Source organism: Somniosus microcephalus, chromosome 8 (genome assembly GCF_052327205.1).
Source record: "Somniosus microcephalus isolate GS21.2 chromosome 8, FLI_Smic_1.0, whole genome shotgun sequence".
NCBI classification, from domain to species: domain Eukaryota; kingdom Metazoa; phylum Chordata; class Chondrichthyes; order Squaliformes; family Somniosidae; genus Somniosus; species Somniosus microcephalus.
In genome coordinates, this window is record NC_140994.1 from 8,070,472 (window position 1) to 8,092,707 (window position 22,236).

The following is a 22,236-nucleotide window of genomic DNA, read 5'->3' on the forward strand; positions in this document are numbered from 1 at the left end:
TTACTAGTGATTAAAATATTGGGGGAAAAAGGATGCTTGACAGTCAACCATCATCCAATTGGGTAACGGTGAGTCTGTTCGCTTTCCGATTGGCCGTGGGAAGGGGGGGTGGGCAGCGACGATGGATGCGTCGGGTGACCAATGATGGGAGTGTGAGCGGGAGGAGAGGGGCGGTTGGAGGTGGGAGGTCATGTGATGAAACCCCCCGGGAATACAGCCGACCAGAGTTGGCGACCCTGTGGCCGCTCCTGGAAGGGGCACGTGGGTGGATAACGGATAAGGGCAGAATCAGGCTCAGCTGTGAAGCCCACACCAGTCAAATAGCCTGCCATCACACTCATTGTCTAGACTCACACGTGGACCAGGGTTCAGGTCCATGAGAGTTGCTGATGTTTATGGACAATAACGGCTTCTTCAATGGGGAATCCAAGAGAGAATCAAGGGCATGCGACTGTCAAGGCCCTAAACTCTTTCGGATATATATTAATGGCCTGGACTTGCGTATACAGGGCATAATTTCAAAGTTTGCAGATGGCACGAAACTCGGAAATGTAGTAAACAGTGAGGAGGATAGTAAGAGACTTCAGGAGGACATAGACAGACTGGTGAAATGGGCAGACACATAGCAGATGAAAATCAACACAGAGAAGTGTGAAGTGCTGAGGTTTGGTAGGAAGAATGAGGAGAGGCAATATAAACTAAAGGGTACAATCCTAAAGGGGGAGCAGGAACAGAGAGGCCGCGGGGTGGATGTACACAAATCATTGAAGGTGGCAGGACAAGTTGAGAAGGCTGTTAAAAAGCACACAGGATCCTTGGCTTTATAGAGGTATAGAGTACAAAAGCAAGGAAGTTATGCTAAACCTTTATAAAAACTGGTTGGGCCTCAGCTGGAATATTGTGCCCAATTCTGGGCCCTGCACTTTAGGAAGGATGTCGAGGCAAAGGAGGACACAAATAACCTCCCAGAGATGCCGGGGAACATAGGGTCTGATGAAAGGGTGGAACTGAAAGAAATCAGTATTTGTAGGGAAATGGTGTTAGGGAAATTGATGGGACTGAAGGCCGATAAATCCCCAGGGCCTGATAATCTACATCCTAGGGTACTTAAGGAAGTGGCCCTAGAAATAGTAGATGCATTGCTGGTCATCTTCCAGAACTCGATAGACTCTGGAACGGTACCCATGGATTGGCGGGTAGCTAATGTTACCCCACTATTCAAAAAAGGTGATGGAGAAAAGGCGGGGAATTATAGACCGGTAAGCTTGACATCGGTAGTGGGGAAAATGCTAGAATCCATTATAAAAGATGTAATAGCAGAGCACTTGGAAAGCAGTGACTGGATCGGACAAAGTCAACATGGATTTACAAAAGGTAAATCATGCTTGACTAATCTACTGGAATTTTTTGAGGATGTAACTGGTAAAATAGATAAGGGAGAACCAGTAGATGTGGTGTATTTGGACTTTCAGAAGGCTTTCGATAAGGTTCCGCATAAGACATTAGCGTGCAAAATTAAGGCACATGGGATTGGGGGCAAGGTATTGACTTGGATAGAGAACTGGTTGGCGGACAGAAAGCAAAGAGTTGGAATAAACGGGTCGTTTTCCGAGTGGCAGGCAGTGACTAGTGGGGTACCGCAAGGATCGGTCCTAGGACCCCAGCTGTTCACAATATATATTAATGATCTGGACGAGGGAATTGGATGTAATATCTCCAAATTTGCAGACGACACAAAGCTGGGTGGGAGGGTATGCTGTGAGGAGGATGTTGTGAAACTCCAGCACGATTTGGACAGGTTGGGTGATTGGGCAGAAACATGGCAAATGCACTATAATGTGGATAAATATGAGGTTATCCACTTTGGTGGCAAAAACAGGAAGGCAGATTATTATTTGAATGGTAATAGATTGGGAGAAGGGGAAGTGCAAAGAGACCTGGGTGTTCTTGTGCACCAGTCGCTGAAGGTAAGCATGCAGGTGCAGCAGGCGGTTAAGAAGGCAAATGGTATGTTGGCCTTCGTAGCAAGAGGGTTCGAGTACAAGAACAAGGATGTCTTGCTGCAGTTGTACAGGGCCTTGGTGAGACCACACCTTGAGTATTGTGTGCAGTTTTGGTCGCCTTACCTGAGGAAGGATGTTCTTGCCATGGAAGGAGTGCAGCGAAGATTCACCAGGCTGATACCTGGGATGGCAGGAATGACGTATGAGGAGAGATTGTGTCGATTGGGCTTATACTCACTGGAGTTTAGAAGATTGAGAGGGGATCTCATCGAAACCTATAAAATTCTGTCAGGCCTGGACAGACTAGATGCTGGAAGGATGTTTCTGATGGCCGGGGAGTCCAGAACCAGGGGTCACAGTCTAAGGATAAGGGGTAAGCCATTTAGGACTGAAATGAGGAGGAATTTCTTCACCCAGAGAGTGGTGAACCTGTGGAATTCTCTGCCACAGAGGGTGGTGGAGGCCAGTTCATTAAGTATATTCAAGAAAGAGTTGGATATATTTCTTAAGGCTAAAGGGATCAAGGGATATGGGGAGAAGGCAGGGACCGGGTACTGAATTTGAATGATCAGCCATGATCTCATTGAATGGCGGAGCAGGCTCGAAGGGCCGAATGGCCTACTCCTGCTCCTATCTTCTATGTATCTATGTTTCTATGAGGCCTTGGAGAGGGTGCAGAGGAGATTTACTAGAATGGCACCAGGGATGAGGGACTTCAGTTATGTGGAGAGACGGGAGAAGCTGGGGTTGTTCTCCTGAGAGCGGAAAAGGTTAAGGGAAGATTTAATAGAAGTGTTTAAAATCATGAAGGGTTTTGATAGAGTAAATCGGGAGAAGCTGTTTCCAGTGGCAGAAGGGTCGGTGACCAGAGGACACAGATTGAAGGTAATTAGCAAAAGAACCAGAGACGACATGGGGAAAAAACATTTCTGCAGCAAGTCTGGAATGCGCTGCCTGGAAGGGCGGTGGAAGCAGATTCAATAGTAACTTTCAAAAGGGAATTGGATAAATACTTGAAAAGGCAACATTTGCAGGGCTGTGGGCAAAGAGCAGGGGGGAGTGGGCCTAATTGAAGAGCTCGACCAAAGAGCTGGCACAGGCACGATGGGCCGAATGGCCTCCTTCTGCGCTGTATCATTCTATGAGTCTATGAGTTTCATCCCTTAACCTCCCCACCTCTTTCTTCCTTTTCAGGCACAGGCTGACCCTGGGACTTTCCTGATCTGCCGGTCTCAGTACCACAACCAGCGGTGTCTGTATCCACCCAGCTATTGGACAAGCTGCATCCTAGTACATTGTGCTATTGCCTTAAATGTCTTGGAAAAAGATAGAACATGCATTTCTACAGCGCCGTTCCAAAGCACTTTACAGCCAATTAAGTACTTTTAAAGTGTAGTCACTGTAGTAATGTGGGAAACACGGCAGCCAATGTACGCATAGCAAGATCCCACAAACAGCAATGAAATAAATGACCAGATAATCTGTTTCAGTGATATTGGCTGAGGGATAAATGTTGGCCCAGGACACCAGGGGAGAACTCCCCGGCTCTTCTTCGAAATAGCGCCATGGGATATTTTATGTTCACCCGAGAGGGCAGACGGGACCTCTGAAAATGCGGCGCTCCCTCAGTACTGCCCCTCCGACAGTGCAGCTCTCCCTCAGTACTGCCCCTCTGACAGTGCAGCGCTCCCTCAGTACTGCCCCTCCCACAGTGCAGCACTCCCTCAGTACTGCCCCTCTGACAGTGCAGAGTTCCTCAGTACTGCCCTTCCGACAGTGCGGCGCTCCCTCAGTACTGCCCCTCCTACAGTGCAGTGCTCCTTCAGTACTGCCCCTCCGACAGTGCAGCACGCCCTCAGTACTGCCCCTCCTACAGTGCAGCGCTCCCTCAGTATTGCCCCTTTGACAGTGCAGCGCTCCCTCAGTACTGATCCTCCGACAGTGCAGCACTCCCTCAGTACTACCCCTGACAGTTCAGCACTCCCTCAGTACTGCCCCTCCGACAGTGCGGCGCTCCCTCAGTACTGCCCCTCCGACAGTGCGGCACTCCCTCAGTACTGCCCCTCCGACAGTGCGGCGCTCCCTCAGTACTGACCCTCCGACAGTGCAGTGCTCCCTCAGTACTGCCCCTCCGACAGTGCAGTGCTCCCTCAGTACTGCCCCTCCGACAGTGCGGCGCTCCCTCAGTACCGCCCCTCCGACAGTGCGGCGCTCCCTCAGTACTGACCCTCCGACAGTGCAGTGCTCCCTCAGTACTGCCCCTCCGACAGTGCAGTGCTCCCTCAGTACTGCCCCTCCGACAGTGCGGCGCTCCCTCAGTACCGCCCCTCCGACAGTGCGGCGCTCCCTCAGTACTGCCCCTCCGACAGTGCGGCGCTCCCTCAGTACTGCCCCTCCGACAGTGCAGCGCTCCCTCAGTACTGCCCCTCCGACAGTGCGGCGCTCCCTCAGTACTGCCCCTCCGACAGTGCGGCGCTCCCTCAGTACTGCCCCTCCGACAGTGCAGTGCTCCCTCAGTACTGCCCCTCCGACAGTGCGACGCTCCCTCAGTACTGCCCCTCCGACAGTGCGGCGCTCCCTCAGTACTGCACTGGGAGTGTCAGTCCAGATTTTTGTGCTAAACTCTCTGGAGTGGGGCTTGAACCCATAACCTTCTGACTCAAAGGAGAGAGAGCTACCTACGGCTGCCACCTTAAATTACAACAATGCGAGTGAGCACTACACACCACTCAGTCTGAGAAGGCACACTGTGCCACCCTGATGGTTCATGCGGTCTCAGGGCTGGGAGTCTAGTCTCTGCTTCAGTCTCTCCTGCGTCAACCTTAAATGGTTGTTAATCATCTTCAGCCCTCCATTACTGCCAAGAGTCAAGGCATTTTACTCAAGGCCAGGCCAATTTCAAACAAGACATTCCTGAGTATAATGGACCTTCAAAGTAATTTTGCTTATGGACACAAGGAAAGTTCTGTTCAGACTGATTGCCTTGGGCAGATGGCCAGAGCTGCATTGCAGAAGTGAGGGGCCTCCTCAATACCAGGCACTGCGTAACACACAGCAAGAAACATCCAGGGGCAGGACAAACTAAACACTTCCCCACTCAGGGAGCAGTCTGTACTGAACAGTGTGCTACACAGAGAGAGCTGTGTGTACTGAACAGTGTGTTACACAGGGAGAGAGCTGTGTGTACTGAACAGTGTGCTACACAGAGAGAGAGCTGTGTGTACTGAACAGTGTGTTACACAGAGAGAGCTGTGTGTACTGAACAGTGTGTTACACAGAGAGAGCTGTGTGTACTGAACAGTGTGCTACACAGAGAGAGAGCTGTGTGTACTGAACAGTGTGTTACACAGAGAGAGAGCTGTGTGTACTGAACAGTGTGTTACACAGAGAGAGCTGTGTGTACTGAACAGTGTGCTACATAGAGAGAGAGCTGTGTGTACTGAACAGTGTGCACTGAACAGTGTGCTACACAGAGAGAGCTGTGGGTACTGGACAGTGTGTTACACAGGGAGAGCTGTGTGTACTGAACAGTGTGTTACACAGGGAGAGAGCTGTGTGTACTGAACAGTGTGTTACACAGAGAGAGCTGTGTGTACTGAACAGTGTGCAACACAGAGAGAGCTGTGTGTACTGAACAGTGTGCAACACAGAGAGAGCTGTGTGTACTGAACAGTGTGTTACACAGAGAGAGCTGTGTGTACTGAACAGTGTGTTACACAGGGAGAGAGCTGTGTGTACTGAACAGTGTGTTACACAGGGAGAGCTGTGTGTACTGAACAGTGTGTTACACAGGGAGAGAGCTGTGTGTACTGAACAGTGTGTTACACAGGGAGAGCTGTGTGTACTGAACAGTGTGTTACACAGGGAGAGCTGTGTGTACTGAACAGTGTGTTACACAGGGAGAGAGCTGTGTGTACTGAACAGTGTGTTACACAGGGAGAGCTGTGTGTACTGAACAGTGTGTTACACAGGGAGAGCTGTGTGTACTGAACAGTGTGTTACACAGGGAGAGAGCTGTGTGTACTGAACAGTGTGTTACACAGAGAGAGCTGTGTGTACTGAACAGTGTGTTAAACAGGGAGAGAGCTGTTTGTACTGAACAGTGTGTTACACAGGTAGAGAGCTGTGTGTACTGAACAGTGTGTTACACAGGGAGAGAGCTGTGTGTACTGAACAGTGTGTTACACAGGGAGAGAGCTGTGTGTACTGAACAGTGTGTTATACAGGGAGAGCTGTGTACTGAACAGTGTGTTACACAGTGAGAGCTGTGTGTACTGAACAGTGTGTTACACAGGGAGAGCTGTGTGTACTGGACAGTGTGTTACACAGAGAGAGCTGTGTGTACTGAACAGTGTGTTACACAGGGAGAGCTGTGTGTACTGGACAGTGTGTTACACAGAGAGAGCTGTGTGTACTGAACAGTGTGTTACACAGAGAGAGAGCTGTGTGTACTGAACAGTGTGTTACACAGGGAGAGCTGTGTGTACTGAACAGTGTGTTACACAGGTCGAGCTGTGTGTACTGAACAGTGTGTTACACAGGGAGAGAGATGTGTGTACTGAACATGTGTTACAGAGGGAGAGCTGTGTGCACTGAAAAGTGTGTTACACAGTGAGAACTGTGTGTACTGAACAGTGTGTTACACAGGGAGAGCTGTGTGTACTGAACAGTGTGTTACACAGAGAGAGAGCTGTGTGTACTGAACAGTGTGTTACACAGGCAGAGAGCTGTGTGTACTGAACAATGTGTTACACAGGGAGAGCTGTGTGTACTGAACAGTGTGTTACACAGGGAGAGCTGTGTGTACTGGACAGTGTGTTACACAGAGAGAACTGTGTGTACTGAACAGTGTGTTACAGAGAGAGAGAGCTGTGTGTACTGAACAGTGTGTTACACAGGGAGAGCTGTGTGTACTGAACAGTGTGTTACACAGGTCGAGCTGTGTGTACTTAACAGTGTGTTACACAGGGAGAGAGCTGTGTGTACTGAACAGTGTGTTACAGAGGGAGAGCTGTGTGTACTGAAAAGTGTGTTACACAGGGAGAGCTGTGTGTACTGAACAGTGTGTTACACAGAGAGAGAGCTGTGTGTACTGAACAGTGTGTTACACAGGGAGAGAGCTGTGTGTACTGAACAGTGTGTTACACAGGGAGAGCTGTGTGTACTGAACAGTGTGTTACACAGGGAGAGCTGTGTGTACTGAACAGTGTGTTACACAGGGAGAGAGCTGTGTGTACTGAACAGTGTGTTACACAGGGAGAGCTGTGTGTACTGAACAGTGTGTTACACAGGGAGAGCTGTGTGTACTGAACAGTGTGTTACACAGGGAGAGCTGTGTGTACTGAACAGTGTGTTACACAGGGAGAGCAGTGTGTTCTGAACAGTGTGTTACACAGGGGGAGAGCTGTGTGTACTGAACAGTGTGTTACACAGAGAGAGAGCTGTGTGTACTGAACAGTGTGTTACACAGGGAGAGAGCTGTGTGTACTGAACAGTGTGTTACACAGGGAGAGCTGTGTGTACTGAACAGTGTGTTACACAGGGAGAGCTGTGTGTACTGAACATTGTGTTACACAGGGAGAGCTGTGTGTACTGAACAGTGTGTTACACAGGGAGAGCTGTGTGTACTGAACAGTGTGTTACACAGGGAGAGCTGTGTGTACTGAACAGTGTGTTACACAGGGAGAGAGCTGTGTGTACTGAACAGTGTGTTGCACAGGGAGAGAGCTGTGTGTACTGAACAGTGTGTTACACAGGGAGAGAGCTGTGTGTACTGAACAGTGTGTTACACAGGGAGAGAGCTGGGTGAACTGAACAGTGTGTTACACAGGGAGAGCTGTGTGTACAGGACAGTGTGTTACACAGAGAGAGCTGTGTGTACTGAACAGTGTGTTACACAGGGAGAGCTGTGTGTACTGAACAGTGTGTTACACAGGGAGAGAGCTGTGTGTACTGAACAGTGTGTTACACAGGGAGAGCTGTGTGTACAGGACAGTGTGTTACACAGGGAGAGAGCTGTGTGTACTGAACAGTGTGTTACACAGGGAGAGAGCTGTGTGTACTGAACAGTGTGTTACACAGGGAGAGAGCTGTGTGAAATGAACAGTGTGTTAAACAGGGAGAGCTGTGTGATGAAATATTCCATTCATCACTCATCAGTATTTCTCTGCCTGTGACTGTGGTTGGTTTCAGTTTCATTTCCATTGTATTGTACTGTGTGTAGGGCTCCGCCCATACCTGGCTCCTATGTAAGCTGGCCCAGCCTGCAGCACATCCAGTACGGCAGACCACTGGATGGAAGATACATTCTCCTCTGTGTGTTACCTTCTAAGTCAATAAAAGCCTTGTCTTGTTTCGCTAACATCGAGTCTCGGATTTATTGAGGCACATCAATTTTATTGACTTAATTTTCAACACAATGGATCAACTCTTGAAACCCGAACGTTTGGATTTGGACCAGCATGCTTCGGACGCATCGGCACGCTTCGGACATTGGTTTATGTGTATGGAATTCTTCCTGGACAATTCCGCAGCCGTCAAAGACGCTACGGACGCTGCGATTATGAAACTCGGAATTCTGCAGAATTGGGTAAGCCACCGGGTTTACCCCCTCATCCAAGACGCCGACACGTGCCCGGCCGCCTGCGACATCTTAAAGGCGCATTACCAGCAGCCTACGAATGAGGTGTATGCTAGGCATCTGATCGCCACTCGCGCACAGTGACCTGGGGAATCGGTGGAGGAGTTCCTAGGCACCCTGAAAATGCTTGGCAAAGACTGCAAGTGCCAAGATGTAAAAGCCGCAGTGTACACTGACGAGCTTGTTCGCGATGCCTTTATCGCAGGCCTCAGCTCCACTTACATCCGGCAGAGACTGCTGGAAAAAATGGGATTGGACCTGAAACAGGCTGTGGACACAGCACGATCCCTGGATGTGGCCCAGAGAAACTCGGACGCCTACTCTTCAGCCCGCGCCGTCCACGCCGCCACGTGTGCACCAAGGGCGCCGCCATCTTGGAAGGCATCTTCCCCGCCCGGCAGCCCGACACCGTCGGGGCCCCGCTCTCCCCCCAGAAGCCCTACGACAGCCGCGACGCGTCGGGGACCCAACTGCTACTTCTGCGGGCAGCCGAAGCACACCAGAAACCTGTGCCCGGCGAAAGGCACCACCTGCTTTAAGTACGGTAAGAAGGGGCACTTCGGGAAGGTGTGCAGAGGGAACCCCGCCGGAAAACCAGAACCCGCCACTGCCGCGTGTGCGCCGTGGGAGCGGCCATCTTGGACGCCATCTTGCCCGACCTCGTGGGGTCCGCCATCTTGTGAGCAGACAGCGTGGACGCCATCTTGTCTCGATCAGGGCCCTACAGTGGCATCGGTCACAGTGGACCAGACCAGGCCGCACCCGCTATCCAAATCAATGGTGGACATCGAGGTAAACGGGTGCAGGGTTAAATGTTTAATTGACAGTGGAAGCACGGAGAGTTTTATCCACCCTGAACTGGTGCAACAACTCTCCCTAAAGGTGGTCCCTACTCGGGGTACCGTCTCTATGGCTGATAAAACCCAGACATCGACCATTATGGGTTACTGCACGGTACAATTGTCCGTTAACGGAACTGTATACGATAATTTTAAAGTATTAATCATGAAGAATCTATGTGCGAGCGTGATCTTGGGCCTGGATTTCCAGTGCTACCACCAAAGCATCACGCTCAATTACGGTGGGTCCCAGCCGCCCCTCACAGTGTGCGGTCTGGCTACCCTGAAGGTAAAGCCGCCTTCGCTATTCGCGAACCTTACCCCTAACTGCCGGCCAATAGCGACCAAAAGCAGGAGGTACAGCTGGGAGGACAGGCGGTTTATCGCGACCGAGGTAGACAGGCTCCTGACAGAGCACATATACCTATCAATTCATCCAATGAAAAGCGACGAGTTAAGAAAGTAACTATAGGTTTTTATTGGCTAAATAACAGAGCCCACCCTCGTGGGTGATCGGATCCAACAAGGAGGAATACCAGCCAGTCGACCACCTTTATACCTGGGCAGGTAGGTGGAGCCATGGGCGGAGTCAGCAGTGGTCAGCCCAGGTATAACAGTGTGACAAGAGGCGACCTCATATAGTGATACAACAGTGTGAACAGTGATAACCATAGAGTAACAATATAACAGTGATAACTATAGTGTAACGATAGTGAACGATAAAAGTGGTTTACCACATTCACCCCTTGTTTAGATTTGAGTCCGGCGGGGTGAAGTGTACTACCAGTTCTGGTATGTCAGTCTGTCCGGAGGCCTCGTAAGCCTTTCTGATCGTCGCAGCGGTGGTGTTGCATTATCCTGTGTTAATGCTGGTGTCTGCGTGGTCGGCGAAGGCTCATGGGGTTCCGGCATGCCGTCTACCTGGGCTGGAATTGGGGGGGTGGTGGGGGGGGGGTGAAGGTGGTGTCTCCGGAGTGCCCGAGGGTGCGAGGTCTCGTAAGGAGACTGTGTCCTCCCGCCCGTCTGGGTATGCCACATAGGCGTACTGGGGGTTGGCGTGCAGGAGGTCCACCCTCTCGACCAGGGGGTCCGTTTTATGGGCCCTCACGTGCTTTCGCAGCAAGACTAGCCCCAGAGAGGTCAGCCAGGTTGTTAGAGTGGTTCCCGTAGTCGACTTCCTGGGGAAAACAAACATTCGTTCATGGGGGGTGGCGTTAATGGCAGTGCAAAGTAGTGACCAGATGGAATGCAGCGCTGCCGGGAGGACTTCCTGCCAGCGGGAGGTTGGGAGGCCCTTAGACTTTAAGGCTAAGAGGACGGCCTTCCATACCATCGCGTTCTCTCTTTCCACCTGGCCGTTCCCTCGGGGGTTGTAGCTGGTGGTCCTGCTTGCGGCAATACCTCTCGCTAGTAGGAACTGACGGAGTTCCTCGCTCATGAAGGAGGAGCCCCGGTCACTATGTATATAGTTTGGGAACCCGAACAAGGCGAAGAGGTCGTTCAGGCATTTAATGACTGTGGTACTGGTCATGTCTGGGCAGGGGAAGGCAAAAGGGAAACGGGAGTACTCATCAACAATGTTGAGGAAGTACACATTACGGTCAGAGGACGGGAGGGGCCCCTTAAAGTCGATGCTCAGGCGCTCGAAGGGGCGGGTGGCCTTGATCAGGCTTCCTCTGTCCGGCCTAAAGAAGTGCGGTTTGCACTCGGCACAGGTCTGGCAGTTCCTGGTCATGGTCCTGACCTCCTCGATGGAGTAGGGCAGGTTGCGGGCCTTAATGAAGTGGTAAAGTCTGGTGACCCCGGGGTGGCAGAGGTCGTTGTGGAGGGTCTGAAGTCTATCACTTTGCGCGCTGGCGCATGTAATTCGTGACAGAGCATCAGGGGGTTCGTTCAGCTTACCTGGCCGGTACAAGATATCATAATCATAGGTGGAGAGCTCGATTCTCCACCTCAAGATCTTGTCATTCTTGATTTTGCCCCTCAGCTTGTTATTAAACATAAAAGCGACCGAACGCTGGTCGGTGAGGAGGGTAAATCGTTTGCCTGCCAGGTAATGCCTCCAGCGTCGTACCGCCTCCACAATCGCCTGGGCCTCCTTCTCGACCGACGAGTGTCGGATCTCAGGGCCCTGTAGGGTCCTTGAGAAGAAGGCCACTGGTCTCCCCTCCTGGTTAAGGGTAGCGGCTAGGGCGAAGTCGGATGCATCGCTCTCCACTTGGAAGGGGATGGACTCATCCACTGCGTGCATTGTGGCCTTGGCAATGTCTCCCTTAATGAGGGAGAAGGCTGCGCACGCTTCCTCCGTAAGGGAGAAGGATGTGGACTTCATGAGGGGTCTGGCTTTGTCTGCATAATTGGGCACCCATTGGGCATAGTAGGCGAAGAGCCCCAGGGTTCTCTTCAGAGCCTTTGGACAGTGGGGGAGGGGTAGCTCCATGAGGGGACGCATTCTTTCGGGGTCGGGGCCGATGACTCCGTTCTCTACTACACAGCCGAGGATGGCAAGGCGCGAGGTGTTAAACACACATTTCTCCTTATTGTAGGTGAGGTTCAGCCGTTGGGCCGTACGGAGGAATCTCTCCAGATTAACGTCATGGTCCTGCCGGTCGCGGCCGCAGATGGTGACGTTATCTAGGTAGGGGAACGTGGCGTGCAGCCCGTTCTGGTCAACCATCCGGTCCATCTCCCTTTGGAAGACCGAAACCCCGTTGGTGACGCCGAAGGGAACCCTAAGGAAGTGGTAGAGGCGGCCATTTGCCTCGAAGGCGGTATATTGGCGGTCCTCAGGGCGGATAGGGAGTTGGTGGTAGGCCGACTTAAGGTCGATGGTAGAGAATACTCGGTATTGTGCGATCTGATTGACCATATCAGATATGCGGGGAAGGGGGTATGCGTCCAGCTGGGTGTACCTGTTTATGGTCTAGCTGTAGTTGATGACCAGGCGGTTTTTATTGCCGGTCTTAACGACCACGACCTGGGCATGCCAGGGGCTGGTGCTCCCTTCGATGATGCCCTCCTTCAGGAGACGCTGCACCTCAGAGCGAATGAAAGCTCTGTCCCCGGCGCTGTACCGCCTGCTCTTGGTAGCGACGGGTTTGCAGTCGGGGGTGAGGTTAGCGAACAGGGAAGGTGGCGGGACCTTGAGGGTGGATAGGCCGCAGGTGTTACGCGGTGGGCGGTTTAAAATCTGTTGGTTGTCGATTGTGAGTGGGGGGAGGGGTCCGCCGTATGCTAGCGTGACGCTTTGGAGGTGGGATTGGAAGTCTAGCCCTAGTAGGACGGCAGCGCATAGCTGGGGCAGGACGAGGAGTTTAAAATTTTTATACTCCGTACCCTTAACCGACAGGGTCACAACACAGTAGCCGCTGATGTCTGTGGCGTGTGACCTCGATGCCATCGAGATCCGGTTGCGCGTTGGCTTTGATGTCCATCATGGACTTGGACAGGTGATGCGGGCGGGCTTGGTCCAGTGTGACGGAGGCTAGTGTATAGCTGAGCGAGTTGCTGTAGTCTGCGGGTGAGGCGGTAGTCGGGTCTAGAGGCACGGTGGCGGTCGAGCGTGGTGGGTAAAATGGCGTCTCCCACGAGGTTGGACAAAATGGCGGAGAAGATGGCTGCCCCCGTAACTCACATGAGGCACTGCTGGTGTCGGTTGCCTGGATCAAAGATGGCCACCCCCATGACTCACATGTGGGGATGCTGGCCTCTGTTGCCTTGATGGAAGATGGCCGCCCCCACAGCTCGCATGAGGCACTGCTGGCCTCTGTCGATCCCCCTCTGCAGGCCTTTGCGAAGTGGCCTTTCTTCAAGCAGGTCGAGCAGGTTGCGTTTTTGGCAGGGCAGCGCGACCTCGGGTGTTTCGCCTGGCCGCAGAAGAAGCAGCCGGCGGCCCGATCGCGGGGGTCCGATGTCGGAGCCGGTACCGGGGGTGGAGGTCTCGATCGGGTCTGGGACGCCGACGCTGAGGTAGGTCCCAGGGGGGTTGCTGCGGGGGGTATTGCGGTCGGGGTCGGTCCCATGTCCCAGGGTCGCGAGTTACAGTACCTTGAGTATGCCTCGAGGTCCCGATGGGCCACTTCTAGAGAGCGAGCGAGGGCTGCAGCTTTGTCCAGGTCGAGGTCCTTTGCTTCCAGTAGTCTTTGCCGTGAGTAGTCGGACCGCAGGCCTTTCACGAAGGCATCGCGGACATTGTCTTCAGTATTTTCTGCCGCCGTTACCGCTTTAAAGTTACAGTCTCTGCCGAGTGCTTGTAGCACCCGTAAAAATTCATCCACGGGCTCTCCTGGCTGTTGCGGGCGGGATCTTAGGAGGTGTCTGGCATACATGGAATTTACCGGGCTCTGGTACTGTCTTTTCAGCCGGTTGATGGCGTCCTCGTATGTTTTAAAGTCCTGGATGAGTGCGAATACTTTAGGGCTCACTTGGGCGGTCAGAACTCTTAGCTTGGATCTCTGAGGCACGCCAGATTCTCCCAGGTAGGACTCGAAACAGCTCAGCCAGTGTTCGAAGTCGAGGGCTGAGTTTGCAGCCTGTGGGTTTAGATCCAGGTACGGTGGTCTGAGGGCTCGCAGCCAAGCTGGCTGCTGTGGCTGTTGTAGCTCGGCGTCTGACTGGTCGTTTGGCTGCTCGCTTTGCTGCTCAGGGAACGACATTTTAAAATTTAGCCAATAAAATTTATATACCTATCAATTCATCCAATGAAAAGCGACGAGTTAAGAAAGTAACTATAGGTTTTTATTGGCTAAATAACAGAGCCCACCCTCGTGGGTGATCGGATCCAACAAGGAGGAATACCAGCCAGTCGACCACCTTTATACCTGGGCAGGTAGGTGGAGCCATGGGCGGAGTCAGCTGTGGTCAGCCCAGGTATAACAGTGTGACAAGAGGCGACCTCATATAGTGATACAACAGTGTGAACAGTGATAACCATAGAGTAACGATATAACAGTGATAACTATAGTGTAATGATAGTGAACGATAAAAGTGGTTTACCACAAACGCAGCAATAGCCCGTGGCGCGCCCAAGTGGTGGTGGTAAGGGGTAGCGAGAAGAAACGGATGGTGATCGACTATAGCCAAACGATCAACAGGTACACCCAACTAGACGCCTACCCGCTACCCCGCATATCAGAAATGGTGAACCAAATCGCCCAATACCGGGTGTTCTCCACCATCGACCTCAAGTCAGCGTACCACCAGCTCCCTATCAGACCAGAGGACCGCCCGTACACCGCCTTCGAGGCGAACGGACGCCTCTACCGATTCCTCAGAGTCCCCTTTGGGGTGACGAATGGGGTCTCGGTCTTCCAGAGGGAGATGGACCGCATGGTCGATGACCACCACTTGCAGGCAACCTTCCCCTACCTCGACAACGTCACCATCTGCGGTCACAACCAGCAGGATCACGACTCGAACCTCGAGAGGTTCCTGAAAACCGCACAAAAACTCAACCTCACCTACAACGAGGACAAGTGCGTTTACAACACCACGCGCCTCTGCATACTAGGCAGCGTGGTGGAGAATGGGGAAATCGGACCAGACCCCGACCGATTGCGCCCCCTACGGGAGCTGCCCCTGCCCAACACTCCCAAAGCCCTGAAAAGGTGCCTGGGGTTATTTTCTTATTATTCCCAATGGGTCCCCAACTACTCCGACAAAGCCCGCCCCCTCTTGAAAGCATCCTCTTTTCCGCTCTCTGCTGAGGCCCACGCCGCCTTCAAAAGCATTAAGCAGGATATTGAGCGGGCCACGCTACAGGCAGTGGACGAGAACACTCCCTTTCAAGTGGAAAGTGATGCGTCTGACTTTGCCTTGGCGGCCACCCTCAACCAGGCGGGACGGCCCGTAGCTTTCTTCTCGAGGACCCTCCAAGGGCCCGAGATCAGACACTCCTCCGTAGAAAAGGAGGCCCAAGCCATCGTGGAGGCAGTGCGCCACTGGCGCCACTACCTAGCCGGCAAACGCTTCACCCTACTTACCGACCAGCGGTCGGTAGCGTTTATGTTCAATAATAAACAGAGGGGGAAGATTAAAAATGATAAGATTCTTAGGTGGCGGATCGAGCTCTCCACCTTCGATTATGGCATCATTTACCGGCCAGGGGCCCTTAACGAATCCCCCGACGCCCTCTCATGAGGGATGTGTGCCAGCGCCACCGGGGATCGGCTACAGACCCTCCACAACGACCTCTGCCACCCAGGGGTCACGCGGCTGTTCCACTTCATAAAGTCCCGCAACTTACCCTACTCGATTGAGGAAGTTCGGTCCCTGACCAGGAACTGTCGCACTTGCGCTGAGTGCAAGCCTCGGTTCTACCGCCCAGATAGAGCCCACTTAATCAAAGCTACACGGCCCTTTGAGCGGCTCAGCTTAGATTTCAAGGGCCCCCTCCCGTCCGTCGACCGCAATGTTTACTTCCTGAACATTGTGGACGAATACTCTCGTTTCCCATTCGCCTTCCCCTGCCCAGACATGACCAGCGCCACGGTCATTAAATGCCTCAACAGCCTGTTCTGCCTGTTCGGTATGCCGAGCTACATCCATACGGATAGGGGGGCGTCCTTCATGAGTGAAGAGCTACGCCAATACATGCTGTCCAGGGGGATCGCCACGAGCCATACCACCAGCTACAACCCCCGGGGTAACGGTCAAGTGGAGCGAGAGAACGGGACAGTATGGAAAGCAGTCACTCTAGCTCTAAGGACCAAAGGCCTCCCTATCTCCCGCTGGCAGGAAGTCCTCCCAGATGTGCTCCATTCGATACGGTCGCTATTGTGTACTGCCACTAATGCCACGCCTCACGAGCGAATGTTTGTCTTTCCCCGGAAATCCACCTCAGGCGTATCCATGCCGTCATGGCTCTCCACCCCAGTTCCGGTATTCGTGCGAAGGCATGTGAGGGGCCACAAGACGGACCCTCTCGTGGAGTCAGTGCACCTACTCCACGCCAACCCCCAATACGCGTATGTCCGGCACGCTGACGGAAGGGAGGACACCGTGTCCATAAAAGACGTCGCCCCAGCCGGTAACGACAACAACCATGACAACAGCAGCAACAACGACCACAGCAACTCTTACCCACCCACTACTCTTTCATCACCCCCGGAAGAACATCGACCAACGGTACCCCCACCAACTACCCCTTCAACAACCCTGGCCGCACCCCCGGCAGAGACCCAGGAGGCCACCAGGGACAACCGTGGCGCCACAACAGCCACGTCGGTCGCAGAGGACTATCAAACCCCCGAACAGACTAAATCTACAGAAGGGGTGAATGTGATGAAATATTCCATTTATCACTCATCAGTATTTCTCTGCCTGTGACTGTGGTTGGTTTCAGTTTCATTTCCATTGTATTGTACTGTTTGTAGGGCTCCGCCCATACCTGGCTCCTATGTAAGCTGGCCCAGCCTGCAGCACATCCAGTACGGCAGACCACTGGATGGAAGATACATTCTCCTCTGTGTGTTACCTTCTAAGTCAATAAAAGCCTTGTCTTATTTCGCTAACATCGAGTCTCGGATTTGTTGAGGCACATCAAGCTGTGTGTACTGAACAGTGTGTTAGACAGGGAGAGAGCTGTGTGTACTGAACAGTGTGTTACACAGAGAGAGCTGTGCGTACTGAACAGTGTGTTGCACAGGGAGAGCTGTGTGTACTGAACAGTGTGTTACACAGGGAGAGAGCTGTGTGTACTGAACAGTGTGTTACACAGGGAGAGAGCTGTGTGTACCGGACAGTGTGTTACACAGGGATAGAGCTGTGTGTACTGGACAGTGTGTTACACAGGGAGAGCTGTGTGTATTGGACAGTGTGTTACTCAGGGAGGGCTGTGTGTACTGAACAGTGTGTTACACAGGGAGAGCTGTGTGTACTGAACAGTGTGTTACACAGGGAGCTGTGTGTACTGAACAGTGTGTTACACAGAGAGAGCTGTGTGTACTGAACAGTGTGTTACACAGGGAGAGAGCTGTGTGTACTGAACAGTGTGTTACACAGGGAGAGCTGCGTGTACTGAACAGTGTGTTACACAGAGAGAGAGCTGTGTGTACTGAACAGTGTGTTACACAGGGAGAGCTGTGTGTACTGAACAGTGTGTTACACAGAGAGAGCTGTGTGTACTGGACAGTGTGTTACACAGGGAGAGAGCTGTGTGTACTGAACAGTGTGTTACACAGGGAGAGCTGTGTGTACTGAACAGTGTGTTACGCAGAGAGAGCTGTGTGTACTGGACAGTGTGTTACACAGGGAGAGAGCTGTGTGTACTGAACAGTGTGTTACACAGAGAGAGCTGTGTGTACTGAACAGTGTGTTACACAGAGAGAGAGCTGTGTGTACTGAACAGTGTGTTACACAGAGAGAGCTGTGTGTACTGAACAGTGTGTTACACAGGGAGAGCTGTGTGTACTGAACAATGTGTTACACAGGGAGAGCTGTGTGTACTGAACAGTGTGTTACACAGGTCGAGCTGTGTGTACTGAACAGTGTATTACACAGGGAGAGAGCTGTGTGTACTGAACAGTGTGTTACACAGAGAGAGCTGTGTGTACTCAACAGTGTGTTACACAGAGAGAAAGCTGTGTGTACTGAACAGTGTGTGACACAGAGAGAGCTGTGTGTACTGAACAGTGTGTTACACAGATAGAGCTGTGTGTACTGAACAGTGTGTTACACAGGGAGAGCTGTGTGTACTGAACAGTGCATTACACAGGGAGAGAGCTGTGTGTACTGAACAGTGTGTTACACAGAGAGAGCTGTGTGTACTGAACAGTGTGTTACACAGGGAGAGCTGTGTGTACTGAACAGCGTGTTACACAGAGAGAGCTGTGTGTACTGAACAGTGCGTTACACAGGGAGAGAGCTGTGTGTACTGAACAGGGTGTTACACAGAGAGAGCTGTGTGTACTGAACAGTGTGTTACACAGGGAGAGAGCTGTGTGTACTGAACAGTGTGTTACACAGGGAGAGCTGTGTGTACTGAACAGTGTGTTACACAGGGAGAGCTGTGTGTACTGAACAGTGTGTTACACAGGGAGAGAGCTGTGTGTACTGAACAGTGTGTTACACAAAGAGAGCTGTGTGTACTGAACAGTGTGTTACACAGGGAGAGCTGTGTGTACTGAAAAGTGTGTTACACAGGGAGAGAGCTGTGTGTACTGAACAGTGTGTTACACAGGGAGAAAGATGTGTGTATTGAACAGTGTGTTACACAGGGAGAGCTGTGTGTACTGAACAGTGTGTTACACAGGGAGAGAGCTGGGTGTACTGAACAGTGTGTTACACAGAGAGAGAGCTGTGTGTACTGAACAGTGTGTTACACAGGGAGAGAGCTGTGTGTACTGAACAGTGTGTTACACAGGGAGAGAGCTGTGTGTACTGAACAGTGTGTTACACAGGGAGAGAGCTGTGTGTACTGAACAGTGTGTTACACAGGGAGAAAGATGTGTGTACTGAACAGTGTGTTACACAGGGAGAGCTGTGTGTACTGAACAGTGTGTTACACAGGGAGAGAGCTGTGTGTACTGAACAGTGTGTACACAGAGAGAGAGCTGTGTGTACTGAACAGTGTGTTACACAGAGAGAGAGCTGTGTGTACTGCACAGTGTGTTACACAGGGAGAGCTGTGTGTACTGAACAGTGTGTTACACAGGGAGCTGTGTGTACTGAACAGTGTGTTACACAGAGAGTGCTGTGTGTACTGAACAGTGTGTTACACAGGGTGAGAGCTGTGTGTACTGAACAGTGTGTTACACAGGGAGAGCTGTGAGTACTGAACAGTATGTTACACAGGGAGAGAGCTGTGTGTACTGAACAGTGTGTTGCACAAAGAGAGCTGTGTTTACTGAACAGTGTGTTACACAGGGAGAGCTGTGTGTACTGAACAGTGTGTTACACAGGGAGAGAGCTGTGTGTACTTATCAGTGTGTTACACAGGGAGAGAGCTGTGTGTACTGAACAGTGTGTTACACAGAGAGAGAGCTGTGTGTACTGAACAGTGTGTTGCACAGGGAGAGAGCTGTGTGTACTGAACAGTGTGTTACACAGGGAGAGAGCTGTGTGTACTGAACAGTGTGTTACACAGGGAGAGCTGTGAGTACTGAACAGTATGTTACACAGGGAGAGAGCTGTGTGTACTGAACAGTGTGTTGCACAAAGAGAGCTGTGTTTACTGAACAGTGTGTTACACAGGGAGAGCTGTGTGTACTGAACAGTGTGTTACACAGGGAGAGAGCTGTGTGTACTTATCAGTGTGTTACACAGGGAGAGAGCTGTGTGTACTGAACAGTGTGTTACACAGAGAGAGAGCTGTGTGTACTGAACAGTGTGTTACACAGGGAGAAAGATGTGTGTACTGAACAGTGTGTTACACAGGGAGAGCTGTGTGTACTGAACAGTGTGTTACACAGGGAGAGAGCTGTGTGTACTGAACAGTGTGTTACACAGAGAGAGAGCTGTGTGTACTGAACAGTGTGTTACACAGAGAGAGAGCTGTGTGTGCTGAACAGTGTGTTACACAGGGAGAGCTGTGTGTATTGAACAGTGTGTTACACAGGGAGAGAGCTGTGTGTACTGAACAGTGTGTTACACAGAGAGAGCTGTGTGTACTGAACAGTGTGTTACACAGAGAGAGAGCTGTGTGTACTGAACAGTGTGTTACAGAGAGAGAGCTGTGTGTACTGAACAGTGTGTTACACAGGGAGAGAGCTGTGTGTACTGAACAGTGTGTTACACAGAGAGAGAGCTGTGTGTACTGAACAGTGTGTTACACAGGGAGAGAGCTGTGTGTACTGAACAGTGTGTTACACGGAGAGAGCTGTGTGTACTGAACAGTGTGTTACACAGGGAGAGAGCTGTGTGTACTGAACAGTTTGTTACACAGGGAGAAAGATGTGTGTATTGAACAGTGTGTTACACAGGGAGAGCTGTGTGTACTCAACAGTGTGTTACACAGGGAGAGAGCTGTGTGTACTGAACAGTGTGTTACACAGAGAGAGAGCTGTGTGTACTGAACAGTGTGTTACACAGAGAGAGAGCTGTGTGTACTGAACAGTGTGTTACACAGGGAGAGCTGTGTGTACTGAACAGTGTGTTCCACAGGGAGAGAGCTGTGTGTACTGGACAGTGTGTTACACAGGGAGAGCTGTGTGTACTGAACAGTGTGTTACACAGGGAGCTGTGTGTACTGAACAGTGTGTTACACAGAGAGTGCTGTGTGTACTGAACAGTGTTTTACACAGGGAGACAGCTGTGTGTACTGAACAGTGTATTACACATGGAGAGCTGTGTGTACTGAACAGTGTGTTACACAGGGAGAGAGCTGTGTGTACTGAACAGTGTGTTACACAAAGAGAGCTGTGTGTACTGAACAGTGAGTTACACAGGGAGAGCTGTGTGTACTGAACAGTGTGTTACACAGGGAGAGAGCTGGGTGTACTGAACAGTGTGTTACACAGAGAGAGAGCTGTGTGCACTGAACAGTGTGTTACACAGGGAGAGAGCTGTGTGTACTGAACAGTGTGTTACACCGGGAGAGAGCTGTGTGTACTGAACAGTGTGTTACACAGGGAGAGCTGTGTGTACTGAACAGTGTGTTACACAGGGAGAGAGCTGTGTGTACTGAACAGTGTGTTACACAGAGAGAGAGCTGTGTGTACTGAACAGTGTGTTACACAGAGAGAGAGCTGTGTGTACTGCACAGTGTGTTACACAGGGTGAGAGCTGTGTGTACTGAACAGTGTGTTACACAGGGAGAGAGCTGTGTGTACTGAACAGTGTGTTGCACAAAGAGAGCTGTGTGTACTAAACAGTGTGTTACACAGGGAGAGCTGTGTGTACTGAACAGTGTGTTACACAGGGAGAGAGCTGTGTGTACTTCTCAGTGTGTTACACAGGGAGAGAGCTCTGTGTACTGAACAGTGTGTTACACAGAGAGAGAGCTGTGTGTACTGAACAGTGTGTTGCACAGGGAGAGAGCTGTGTGTACTGAACAGTGTGTTACACAGGGAGAGAGCTGTGTGTACTGAACAGAGTGTTACACGGAGAGAGCTGTGCGTACTGAACAGTGTGTTACACAGGGAGAAAGATGTGTGTACTGAACAGTGTGTTACACAGGGAGAGCTGTGTGTACTGAACAGTGTGTTACACAGGGAGAGAGCTGTGTGTACTGAACAGTGTGTTACACAGGGAGAGCTGTGTGTACTGAACAGTGTGTTACACAGAGAACTGTGTGTACTGAACAGTGTGTTACACAGGGAGAGCTGTGTGTATTGAACAGTGTGTTACACAGGGAGAGAGCTGTGTGTACTGAACAGTATGTTACACAGAGAGAGCTGTGTGTACTGAACAGTGTGTTACACAGAGAGAGAGCTGTGTGTGCTGAACAGTGTGTTACACAGGGAGAGCTGTGTGTACTGAACAGTGTGTTACATAGGGAGAGCTGTGTGTACTGAACAGTGTGTTACACAGAGAACTGTGTGTACTGAACAGTGTGTTACACAGGGAGAGCTGTGTGTATTGAACAGTGTGTTACACAGGGAGAGAGCTGTGTGTACTGAACAGTATGTTACACAGAGAGAGCTGTGTGTACTGAACAGTGTGTTACACAGAGAGAGAGCTGTGTGTACTGAACAGTGTGTTGCACAGAGAGAGCTGTGTGTACTGAACAGTGTGTTACACAGGGAGAGCTGTGTGTACTGAACAGTGTGTTACACAGGGAGCTGTGTGTACTGAATGGTGTGATACACAGAGAGTG